Source organism: Hypanus sabinus, chromosome 21 (assembly GCF_030144855.1).
Source record: "Hypanus sabinus isolate sHypSab1 chromosome 21, sHypSab1.hap1, whole genome shotgun sequence".
NCBI classification, from domain to species: Eukaryota; Metazoa; Chordata; class Chondrichthyes; order Myliobatiformes; family Dasyatidae; genus Hypanus; species Hypanus sabinus.
In genome coordinates this window covers 35,836,805-35,849,375 of record NC_082726.1, presented here as the reverse complement: position 1 = coordinate 35,849,375, position 12,571 = coordinate 35,836,805, and the positions used below count along the sequence as shown (strand labels likewise).

Below are 12,571 nucleotides of genomic sequence, written 5' to 3'. Positions count from 1 at the left end.
TCATTATGTCTATCCATGGCTTCCTCCACTGTTATGATGAGGCCACACTTAGTTTGGAGGAACAATGCCTTATATTCCGTCTTGGTAACCTCCAACCTGATGGCACTAGCATCGATTTCTTTAACTTCCCATAATGCCCTTCCTTCACCATTCTCCATCCTCCTTTCCCTCTTTCACCTTACCTCCTTGAACTGCCCACCTACTGCCTCCCTCTGGTGCTCCTCCCCCCTTCTCTTTCTTCCATGGTCTTCTCTCCTATCCTGTCAGACTTCCCCCCAATCAACTTCCCAGCTCTCTACTTCACTCCTCCTCTTTCAGGTTTCACTTATCACCTTATGTTTCTCTCTTCCCCCCCCCCCCCCACCTTTTAAGAACTACTTTTTTCAGGTCTTGGCCTGAAGCATCAACTATACTCTTTTCCATAGATGCTGCCCGGCCTGCTGAGTTCTTCCAGTTTTTGTGTGTGCTGCATTACTTTAGGAGTTGTACTGGGCAGTAATTGTCAACTATGTACAAACCAGAAAATGCTGGAAATGTTTACAGAGAAATAAATTGAACTGGTGTTTCAGGGAAATGATAATTTTTTTTCAGAATTACAGTTAAAGCCAAGGATGGCTTAAAGTCAGATTATCTTCCCAGAAACATGAATATTTTAAATTCCTAACCAATAATTTAAAAGAGGATAATAAAAGCTTTTTAGATATATAGAGAATAGAAGAGAGGCAAGAGTGAATTTCAGACCACTGGAAAATGATGCTGCAGAGATAGCAATGGGGGCAGTCAAACTGAATAGAAGAAGATAACAGGTGTGTGCCAGAAATTTGAGTGTCAGGGGCAGAAGTGAGTGTAGTTGGTATTGCTGAGGAGAAGGTAAAAGGCCTGACAGTAAGTAAGTCAGCTAGACCAGATGGACTACACCCCAGGGTTCTGACAGAAGTACCTAAAGAGATTACGGAGTCCTTGGTGGTGATCTTTCAACAATCACTAGATTTTGGAACAGTTCCGGAAGGCTGGAAAATTGCAACATCATTCCACTCTTTAAGAGGAAATTATAGGCCAGTTAGCCTAACTACAGTGGTTAGAAAGGATATGTGGGTTTTCAGAAGGCCTTTTAAAAGGTTGTTGCACAAGTCTGCAAAACGATACCTCATGGTATTACAGGAAAGGTACTAGCGTCGATAGAAACTTGACCGACTGGCTGAAGATAAAGACTGGGAATAAAAGGGCCTTTTCTGATTGACTGTTGGTGTCTAGCGGTTTTGCACGGGTCAGTGTTGGCTCCACTACTTTTTTCATTATAAAGATCTGGATGGCAGAATTGATGTTTTTGAGGCCAAGTTTGTAGATTATACAACGATAGGTGGAGGAACACAGGAGTCTGCATAAGGACTTGGACAGATTAGGACAAGGGTTCCAACCTTTTTTATGCCATGGACGCTGGCCATTAACCAAGGGGTCCGTGGACCCCAGGTTGGGAATCCCTGGATCAGGAGAGTGGGCAAAGCAATGGCAGATGGAAATGTAAGGTTATGACCACTCACTTCCATCTGCCACTGCTTTGGTAGAAGGAATAAAAGGTATAAACAATTTTCTAAATGCAGAGTGAATTCAGAAATCGGAGGTGCAAAGGACTTGGGAGTCCTAGGCTACGTCCACACTGGATCGGATAATTTTGAAAACGTCGGTTTCACATAAAAAACAATTGGCATCCACGCTAGGCGTTTTTAGAAATATCTCTGTCTGCATTAAAACGGATATAACGGTGAATCTCTTCCTACTGCGCATGCGCAGGACACATCTACCGAAAACAAGTGACATGTTTGGTATCAAATCTCGCCGTGAAAGACTTGGCGTGTGTTTGTTCAGTTACAGACTAGAAAAACTTAAATGACGGACAGCTGTTGGCTCTCGCACAAGAGGACTTAAAACTGAAAAAAACAAATACTGGAGTGTATGGAGGCAACATACTGTTCACGGACAGTATGACCTGGCTGACGACAAATGTTAAAAAACTGATGAGCTCTGTTGCATTAATAAAGCCCCTTGTTAAATGTATAAAACATGTCTACATCAGTGTTATCTTGTATTTCCATACAATGTAACATTTTACATTAGGCTGTTACACATATATTGTCAGAGAAGTACTTGCATAAATAGGTAAACCACCTTCATACGAGCAAGGACAGTGTTACTATCCAGTAACACCACTGAATATCATCGGTAGATTTCCAGACAGTTCCTCTTTGTGGAGATGGTCATTGTTACCTGCTGCCAAGGCAAACCTGAATTAAATCTTATCATGCTGTAGGTAGACATGGACTGCTTCATTTTCCTAAGGATTACAAATAGAATGTTTGGAATTCAGCCCATGTCCCTGTTTGGAGCCAGGCACTGATGATATCTAGAGCCAAGCAGTCCTAGTAAATCCCAAACTGGCCATTAAACACAAACTACTGATGAGTAACTGATAATTAAGAGCACTGACACCACCAACATTGTCACCTTCTTGATGACTGAGACAAAGCAGTAAGCTGGCTTTACCCAACGTTGGTGAAGAACACATATCTGTGCAGAATTCTACCTCGTCAAGGTACATGCCTACATTGTGACTGCGGACCGCTGCAACTAGAGGCATGGCTGTTTCTGGAGCAAAAGTCTTTAGTACTGCATTCAGAATGTTATCAGGGCTTGTGGCCTTTGCATCATTAGAGAGTTCAGGGTCATTTTTTGATATCCAATGGAGTGGAAAATATTAGCTGAGGAATGGCTTCCCTAATAGGCTAGACTGAAGATCAAATCCTGTAATTATTAAATTACAATAGCAAACCACTAGACCAGGGGTCAGCAACCTTTACCACTGAAAGAGCCACTTGGACCCGTTTCCCACAGAAAAGAAAACACTGGGAGCCGCAAAACCCGTTTGACATTTAAAATGAAATAACACTGCATACAACGTTTTGTTTTGCCTTTATGCTATGTATAAACAAACTATAATGTGTTGCATTTATGAAATTGATGAACTCCTGCAGAGAAAACGAAATTACATTTCTGCATGCAACAAAAACATTTTGAACTCCGAAAAAAAGACGTTGGGTTGAAGGTTACTTTTAAGTAAAATACTCAACGTCTATTTGAGTCCTTCTTGTATTTATGAAAAACGCCAAACTTAAATTTGCCGCCAGCAGCAAACCAAAAATAACGTCAGCCAGCTGTCAACCTGAAAAATAAAAGGACTATTTCACTGAACAATGAAAACATATGAATATACGTAAAATAATAGGCAATTAAAATATTTATCATACTTGTTCAGGTTGACTCACACCTAACAATGCAGTCGTATTCAGTAGGGATGGATCGATGCTTAGGGGAGTGACCGGGAAGGATAATGTGTTTTTTTCCTCTCTGAACTCACAGAAGCGTTTCCCAAACGATGTTTGCATTGCAATGATTGCAGAATGTAAATACTCCGAATTTATCATGTCGTGACCTTGTTTGAACTCTCTCAAATTGGGGAAGTGAGACAATGTGCCTTTCTGTAAATCTCTGGCAAGCAACGTCAACTTGCGCTCGAATGCCAAAACATCCTCCAACATGTGCAGGGCTGTACGTCCTTACCCCGTTGAAGAGCTGTGTTCAGCGTGTTCAGGTGCGCTGTCATGTCTACCATGAAGTGTAGCTTTTCCAGCCACTCTGGCTGTTCCAGCTCAGGAAAGGTGAGCCCTTTGCTGCCCAGGAAAGTTTTCTCTTCTTCCAGACACGCGACAAAGCGTTTCAGCACCTCCCCTCTGGACAGCCAGTGATAAAAACACGTTGTAGCGGTTGCTACACGCAGTCAGTAAACTGCAGTCAAAGATAGCTTTATTCGAACTAAACAGCCTTGCTTTTAAGCCTCCCTCAACCCGCCCCCCCATGGGCGCGGATGCTGCAAAAGACACGTACTCACAAACCCCCGTAGGCTATCTCCCTTAGCCTGAGCGCTAGCTAATTGTGAGCCGGTTCGGATGTGTCAGGAAATGGGTCGCCACAACGTCTTATTTAGATTGTACAAGATCACCATAATCTTCAAATTTAGAATTACATTTCAAAAACTAACAAACTAACATAAAATACATTTTAATTAAATACTGACCATGTAGCGGTGTGCTACACGCAGCGCTAAAATTACGACACGGAGTCGGTAACTGCAGTCGAAGGAAAAAACTTTATTCGAAATCTTCAGCCTCACTTTTAAGCCTCCCTCAACCTGCCCCCCATGGCGCAGAGGCTCCAAAGCTCTGTGCTCGCAAACCCCCGTAGGCTATCTAATTGTGAGTCGGTTCGGATGTGCCAGGAAAAGGGTCGCCACAACCAATTATTTCCCAAAGCAACAGGGAGCCGCAGCACAGACGTAAAAGAGCCACATGTGGCTCCGGAGCCACGGGTTGCCGACCCCCGCACTAGACTCATTGCATTCGGGATGGTTGCACTGCTTCAGCCCTGTTTTAATATTCATATTCTGGTCTACACCACTGTTGGAAATAGGAATGGTTCTTGAAGTCTCCAACCAGTTTGCTGCTTAGTTGTCCCCTTTTATTCACAGCTGGATGTGACAGACTACTCATCCTTTCATCATGGAATAACTTAAGCATATCAACTGGGTGGCGTGGTAAGGTAGCAGCATGAAGTTTTACAGCATGAGCTGTAAGATCAGGGTTCAATTCCCATTGCTGTCTGTAGGAACTTTGTATGTTCTCCCCATAACCGTATGTGTTTTCTCTGAGTGTTCTGGTTTCCTCCCACATTCCCAAAGATGTGCAAGCTAGGATTAATAAATTTTGGGCATGTTATGTTAAACCTGGCAACACTTACAGGCTACCCCCAGACTGTGTTGGTCGTGAGGCAAACAACTCATTTCCCTGTATGTTTCAATGCTCCTATGTACATGTGACAAATAAAGCTAATCTCTCTTTAATCACATATTTAGCTTTTGCTATTTAACATGTATTCCAACTTCTACCACCAGGGAGCCTGAGACCCATACTCAGTGATTCAGAAACAACTTTTCCCCCCTGCCATCAAATTTCTGAACTGTTCATGAAACCACGAACAGAACCTCATTATACCTTTTGTTTTGCATTATTTATTTATTTTACATCTTTTCATGTACTGCTGCCACAAAATAGCAAATTTCATGTCATAGGACAGCAATAATAAACTTGATTCTGGTGTTGCTTTAGGTATGTCTTAACACATATGAAGTCAGTATTGTTCTACTGGCTTCACAGTAATGGTGGAGCAAACAAAATGGCAGGCCATGAGGTTACACATTAGTGTGAAAGAAAACTGTACTACATCTGCTGTGCCACAATGCCTCACCGATTTCCATCTCACAGATTACTCTGACTTCGTGGTGGACACAACAGTATACCAACACAACACTGTGAATGGAGCTGTTGGTCTAGTGTCAGAGTTATATTTTGTAACTCCAAAAACGAATCGAAAGAAAGACACAGGAGCCAGGGATACAGGTCTATTTTGTTCTAATTTAGTGAAGCACGCACATATGACATGATGGTGTAATGATGTATGCTATTCACGTACTTTTTACATACAATTATGTAAAAAACAAAGATTGCTCAGTCGAAAAATATATTTGCAATATTACTGAAATATTTAATACAGTACAGTCAGAACTTCATTTGTCCAGATTCTGTCTGAGTCACTCCTATCAATACTGTTAACAATGAAAGCATTTGTAATAGCTGATGAAGATGAGGCTATGAGTCATCTATAGTTTTGGAAGGGGAAACATAGCCATTTTCATAAAAAGCTCAATACACAAATAAAAGGTTAGTGATGTGCATTTGTGCCTCATGAACTTACAAAGACTAAACCACTGGTCTCCAGTTTTTTTTTCCTCCTCATTATAGATGTAGAGCCACCAAGAAGCTATTTTCTTTCAGTGCATTAAAGGATGATTGGGCAATTACAAAGTGGGAGGGTCCAATAATGTTTTAACTACATTAATTTATACAGGAAGTCCTTCTTGAGAAGGATGAGCTTACAAGGGGCTTACACCAGAATCAAAATCAAAAAATCTGAGCTATACAGATAATATTACCACCCTATCAGCTGAATGCAAACAGGATCCAAGTTAATATGTCATGAAAGTTTAAGAACAGAATGCGAGAGCTAGTTTGCTATTAAACATCAATAGTTAAAGAATTCAAGATAGGTAATGACCAAGTTGAATTGGTGGTAAGCTTCACATTCCTGTGACAAGGCCACAGAAAAACTCAGAATGAACTGAAGAAAACAAAAGGCTAATGCTAGAAATAACAGCATTATCAACTTGAAAACACATATGAAAGGTACTCTTGAAAAGTGAAGGAACAGGGTGTTTTTCCTTATACATTGCAAAAACAAAACAGGAAATAGTTACAATTTTAAGTTGTGCCCCACTTATCTACTGTTGATCATATCAAAGTGAATGAGTACTTCAAACACTTTGATTGACCACAAAGGTTCAAAGATTCATTTATTATCAAAGTACACAACTTGAAATCTTCATGTTGAAAAAAAAGAAAAAGAAAATGAAGGAAAAAGAAAAAAAAGATCATCAACCTCCCAAAACCCACACCTACACAAAAAATGGACAAAAACCGAATAGGTACCTTATTCCCCCAAATCCCTCCTCCCGCACAAAAAAATGAACACAACAGAACAGGCACATCCAATACCAATGAGGCTTTATTAATCAGCACACCTGGCAGATTCCATATAGTTTTTGTTTGGCCACACCTGTCTTTTCCCTATCCATCAGCAGTATGAATCTCAGTGAAGCATGCAGTTCAGAGGTACCTTCCTATGTGCATGGCCACCTTCCTAATGCCGTTAGTTTAAACAGAGGACAATGATCGGCCTGCTCATTACTCTAGCCTTGGAAGTTTGACCTATGTATTAGGAGGTAGATGGGGCTGAATGGTAAATGGTTTGGAGAGAGTATAATGTGTGGGAGATAGGGATGAAGTAGATGATTGTGTGAATGGGCCTGAAGGCACACTTGTGTAAGGAAACAGCCAATATTTTGGTATCTGTCTTGAGAGATCATTGAACAACTTCTGATATTATTCTATTGCTTGGAATTCGTACACATGGAGGACACAGTGTGAACATCATTACTTCAGTCCTCTTAGTGGTCTTGATATGTATTCTGCTAGTCACATGCCTGTCCCAGCACAGCCTTTCAGTGCACAGAAATTCAACCCTAGAATTTATTGCACTGTCCAGGCCTTCTATGCCTGCCAATCTGAATGGTGGAACTCTTTTCTTCTCCTTTGTGTCCTTTCTCTCCCCTAGCCATAAAATGTGTAGCTCCTGTCTGACTACCAGGAGGAATGTGTCTTTTAAGGACAAACACTACTCTGTTCATTGTGCAATAAAGAGGCTGTCACGCTAAAATCAGTGCAGTACCACGAGGTAGAAAGCAAGTTGCAAGTTAGTACAAGTTGAGTACCCCTATCTTATATGGCAGAAAGTGTTTTGGATTTTGGATTTTTTGAGATTTTAGAATATATAATGAGATAACTTGGGATTGCCATAATTTCTGACTGAATTTATGTGCTACCAGTAAGCAATCGGTCTTACACTTGTTCATCACACATATGTAGTCACAGTAAAAATTATTACATACCATTAATATAATGAAAATAGAAGGTACGCAGGGTAACAAAAGCAGCCTAGCAGCATCAGAATACCTGAATCAGCTGTTGAATTACAACAAACAACAGTCGGCTTTCAGTCTCCACATACAATGCTGTGTTTTGCTTAAAAGGTTACAATACACGGAATTTGCATTTCTTTTAGGTTTACGTAAGGTATAAAAACGATCAGCAATGTAGACTTGCTCTGGTGCTAGATTTTTGAGAACAGCAGACCTTTAGAAATTTAATCCCATGCCTTCTCTAAAATTTCTGCAACCAGCCTGCTGAATATTCACAATTACCTTCAAATTTTCAGTTCATCGTGATAAATCTTTGCTTGTTTCACGATCAGCATATTGTTAAACACATGTTCACTCCAATGCCGATGATACACTATAGAAATCTTCATTTTTTGCTTTATCCAGTGATTTGCTATTTTTCATTAACTTCTGATCATTACATATGTGAGGTCACTACTCAGAACTGTCCGTGACGCGCAGAGACCTGCACATTACCTGCGAATCTATCCAGCGTCTTGTGGAACATTCCATTTGTGATGTCATGTCAGTGATAAACAAAAATTCGGATTTTGTACGTTTTTTGGATGAGGTACTCAACCTGTACTTTTTTCTGAGTGTAAAATAATACAAACCCACTTCCATCTTGTTTTTCAACAATTTTGTAAGCTCTTGCGAGAAGCTCAATTTGTTATAAGTGCTATAAAAAACAAAGATTCACTTTCTAATTCCAGTGCTTTAATATTCAAATCAATGGAAAAATATTACGTAGTCAAGTTCTCCAATAGACAACAGACAGTAGGTGCAGGAGTAGGTCATTCAGCCCTTCTAGCCAGCACCGCCATTCTCTGAGATCATGGCTGATCATACACAATCAGTACCCCGTTCCTGCCCTCTCCCCACTATCCCTTGACCCCACTATCTATAAGAGCTCTATCTAACTCTCTCTTGAATACATCCAGAGACTTGGCCTCCACTGCCTTCTGGGGCAGAGCATTCCACATATCCACCACTCTCTGGGTGAAAAAGTTTTTCCACATCTCTGTTCTAAATGGCCTACCCCTTATTCTTAAACTGTGGCCTCTAGTTCTGGACTCACCCATCAGCGAGAACATGCTTCCTGCCTCCAGCGTGTCCAACCCCTTAATATTCTTATATGTTTCAATTAGATCCCCTCTCATCCTTCTAAATTCCAGTGTATACAAGCCCAGTCGCTCCAATCTTTCAACATATGACAGTCCTGCCATTCCGGGAATTAACCTTGTGAACCTACGCTGCACTCCCTCAATCGCAAGAATGTCCTTCCTCAAATTTGGAGACCAAATCTGCACACGATACTCCAGGTGGGGTCTCACCAGGGCCCTGTACAGCTGTAGAAGGACCTCTTTACTCCTATACTCAATTCCTCTTGTTATAAAGGTCAGCATGTAGCGGTGTGCTACACGCAGTGCTAAAATTACAACACGGAGTCGGTAACTGCAGTCGAAGGAAAAACTTTATTCGAAATCCCCAGCCTCACTTTTAAGCCTCCCTCAACCTGCCCCCCCCGTGGCGCAGAGTTTCCAAAGCTCTGTGCTCGCAAATCCCCGCAGGCTATCTCCCTTAGCCGGAACGCTGGCTAATTGTGAGCCGGTTCGGATGTGCCAGGAAAAGCGTTGCCACAAGCATGCCATTAGCTTTCTTCACTGTCTGCTGTACCTGCATGCTTGCTTTCATTGACTGATGTACAAGAACACCTAGATCTCGTTGTACTTCCCCTTTTCCTAACTTGACTCCACTTAGATAGTAATCTGCCTTCCTGTTCTTACCACCAAAGTGAATAACCTCACATTTATCCACATTAAACTGCATCTGCCATACATTTGCTCACTCACCCAACCTGTCCAAGTCACCCTGCATTCTCATAACATCCTCCTGACATTTCAGACAGCCACCCAGCTTTGTGTCATCGGCAAATTTGCTAATGTTACTTTTAATCCCTTCATCTAAATCATAGGTGTCAAACTCAAGGCCCGCGGGCCATATCCGGCCCGCGAGATCATTTTAGATAGATCCATTATTTTAATTATTAATGGCCCGGCGATATGAAGCCTATGATTGTAAGTTAATACCAATCTTAAAAATAATGCTTGCTCAGCAGTCTTCTTCATAAGAAACGGAATTTGTGAAGTGAAACACTTTGTAGTTATAGCAGAGACTGAGACACATGAGAACAGGCTGAAAAAACGGAGGCAATGAAAGCTGCGTTCGCACGCGCCCGACTGATCCGGCCCGCATGAAGCTGCATTTTGCCCAATCCGGCCCGTGACCTAAAATGAGTTTGACACCCCTGATCTAAGTCATTAATGTATATTGTAAACAGCTGCAGTCCCAGCACTGAACCTTGCGGTACCCCACTGGTCACAGCCTGCCATTCCAAAAGGGACCCATTAATCACTACTCTTTGTTTCCTGTCAGCCAGCCAATTTTCAATCTATGTCAGTATTCTGCCCCCAATACCATGTGCCCTAATTTTGCCCACAATCTCCTATGTGGGACTTTTATCAAAAGCTTTCTGGAAGTCCAGGTACACTACATCCACTGGCTCTCCCTTGTCCATTTTCATAGTTACATCCTCAAAAAACTCCAGAAGATTAGTCAAGCATGATTTTCCCTTCATAAATCCATGCTGACTCGGACTGATCCTTCTACTGCTATCCAAATGTGTCGTAATTTCCTCTTTTATAATTGACTCCAGCATCTTTCCCACCACTGATGTCAGGCTAACCGGTCTGTAATTCCCTGTTTTCTTTCTCCCTCCTTTCTTGAAAAGTGGGACAACATTAGCCACCCTCCAATCAGCAGGAACTGTTCCTGAATCTATAGGACATTGCAAAATGATTACCAATGCATCCACGATTTCTAGAGCCACCTCTTTAAGTACCCTGGGATGCAGACCATCAGGTCCTGGGGACTTAACAGCCTTCAGACTCAACAGTCTATCCAACACCGTTTCTTGCCTAATATAAATTTCCTTCAGTTCATCCTTTACCCTAGTTCCTTTGGCCACTATTACATCTGGGAGATTGTTTGTGTCTTCCCTTGTGAAGACAGATCCAAAGTACCTGTTCAACTCATCTGCCATTTCCTTGTTCCCCATAATAAATTCACCCGTTTCTGTCTTCAACGGCCCAATTTTGGTCTTAACTATTTTTTTGCTATTCACATACCTAAAGAAGCTTTTACTATCCTCCTTTATATTCTTGGCTAGTTTCTCTTCGTACCTCATTTTTTCTTGGTGTATTGCCTTTTTTGTTATCTTCTGTTGCTCTTTAAAAGCTTCCCAGTCCTCCAGTTTCCCACTCATCTTTCTCCAGGCCCCTGTGGTCCTCACGTTATCAGTTTACAGGGCAATTAGACATTTATGACGCCATGCAGTGAACTGGGAACAGGGAAAATATCAACTGACACCTTCAGTCCAACTTACAAAGAGATTTGTGATTGAACAGCAATTCTACAGGGTGCACAGATTAGTGTGCAGTTAACCACGCACATTGAAGAGAAATTCCATGCCAGTAATTCTAATTTTCTTCTATCAGATCAAAACAATGTACAAAATTGATTTCACAAGTAAAAGAAATTATTGACAGTAAAGCTTAATCATCTCAGTGGTCTTCAAGAAGACCTCTGATTTGTCCAAGGACAAACTAAGTAACTGAGAAAAGTTTACAAAATATTCTACAAGGTTAAGGTGTGATAACTTAAGAACAGACGAGAATTAACTTTATACTCTGAAATCGCTGATGTTTAATATTCTGAAATGACTGATGTTTAATATATTCTGAAAGTTTACTTGCTGAGAGTGTTGACAGTTTTAAAAGACAACTTCAACAGTTCCCACAGTAGGAGAATAAAATTTTGTAGGAGCACACCTGGAAAATAAAATCTTGGAACAACTTTTCCTATCACCCACTCCAACTTTAGGAAATATTCTTCCAAAGCAGTGTGTTCATTTGTACAATATACAAGTATTCTGTATTTACAGCTATAATACTCAATAGTTTCCTATGAAAACAACAGAGCTGGAATTTAGACTTGTAAATGAGATACAAGATAAAAACCAATTGCCCTAAACTATTTTAGTTCAGACTGGAAATTTTAGATTCAGGGTACAAAGTCCACCACAGCAATAATTAAGTTGTTCATTGACAATACTGACCAGTCCATATTCCAGGCTAACACCATTTTGGCATTCGAATTTCCATTTTATTTTCTGACAAGAGAAAAGAACCACAGTTGTGGTCTAACCAGCACCTTGAATAGCTGTGGCATCAATAGCATCACTTCTAACTGCTTGTTCTCCAGTATACCAGGTGTAACTTCAGTCCAACTTCAATCCAAAGCAACACCTCCATCTCCATCAGCAATCCGGTGAGCTTCTCTGAACTACCCCTAATGCAAAGCGCATCCCTGCTTAAACAAGGAGATTAAACCTTCTTGATTAGTTTCTGCACACATACATACAGTAACATTTTAATAGTCTATGTGTATGGATCCCCAAGTCATCTCACGGATTGCAAAGATACACTTTTTAAAAAAAAACTCTGTTCTGTCTTTTACCACACATCTGCCTTCATTGAAATCTATCATTATTAAAACACACAAGAGATTCAGCAGATGCGGGAAGTGTTGAGCAACTCACACAAAATGCTGGTGCATGGTGTGGGAGAGTGTATCTGAGGAAGCACAGGGGTGAATGGGAATAGCTCCTGAGGCCGTGAACAGTAGAGCTGTGCACATAGTAGGGTGGCACGGTTCCTAGTGGTTAGTACTGGTGACCAGGGTTCAATTCCCACCGCTGTCTGTAAGGAGTTTGTATGTTCTCCCTGTGAC

At 41.2% G+C, this 12,571-nt stretch overlaps 1 protein-coding gene across 4 annotated transcripts in view; it reads right to left on the bottom strand.

Moving 5' to 3' along the window:
* shld2 (shieldin complex subunit 2) overlaps window positions 1-12,571 on the bottom strand; it is a 120,234-nt gene that overhangs the window by 98,346 nt on the left and 9,317 nt on the right. The window contains exon 1 of one of the 4 annotated variants that reach the window (XM_059946323.1): window positions 10,963-11,101. The exons of the other annotated variants lie outside the window; for them this stretch is intronic. The gene's annotated coding sequence lies outside the window, so the exon portion shown is untranslated. Of the gene's footprint in view, window positions 1-10,962; window positions 11,102-12,571 lie in introns of those variants that run through there. 4 annotated transcript variants of the gene reach the window in all.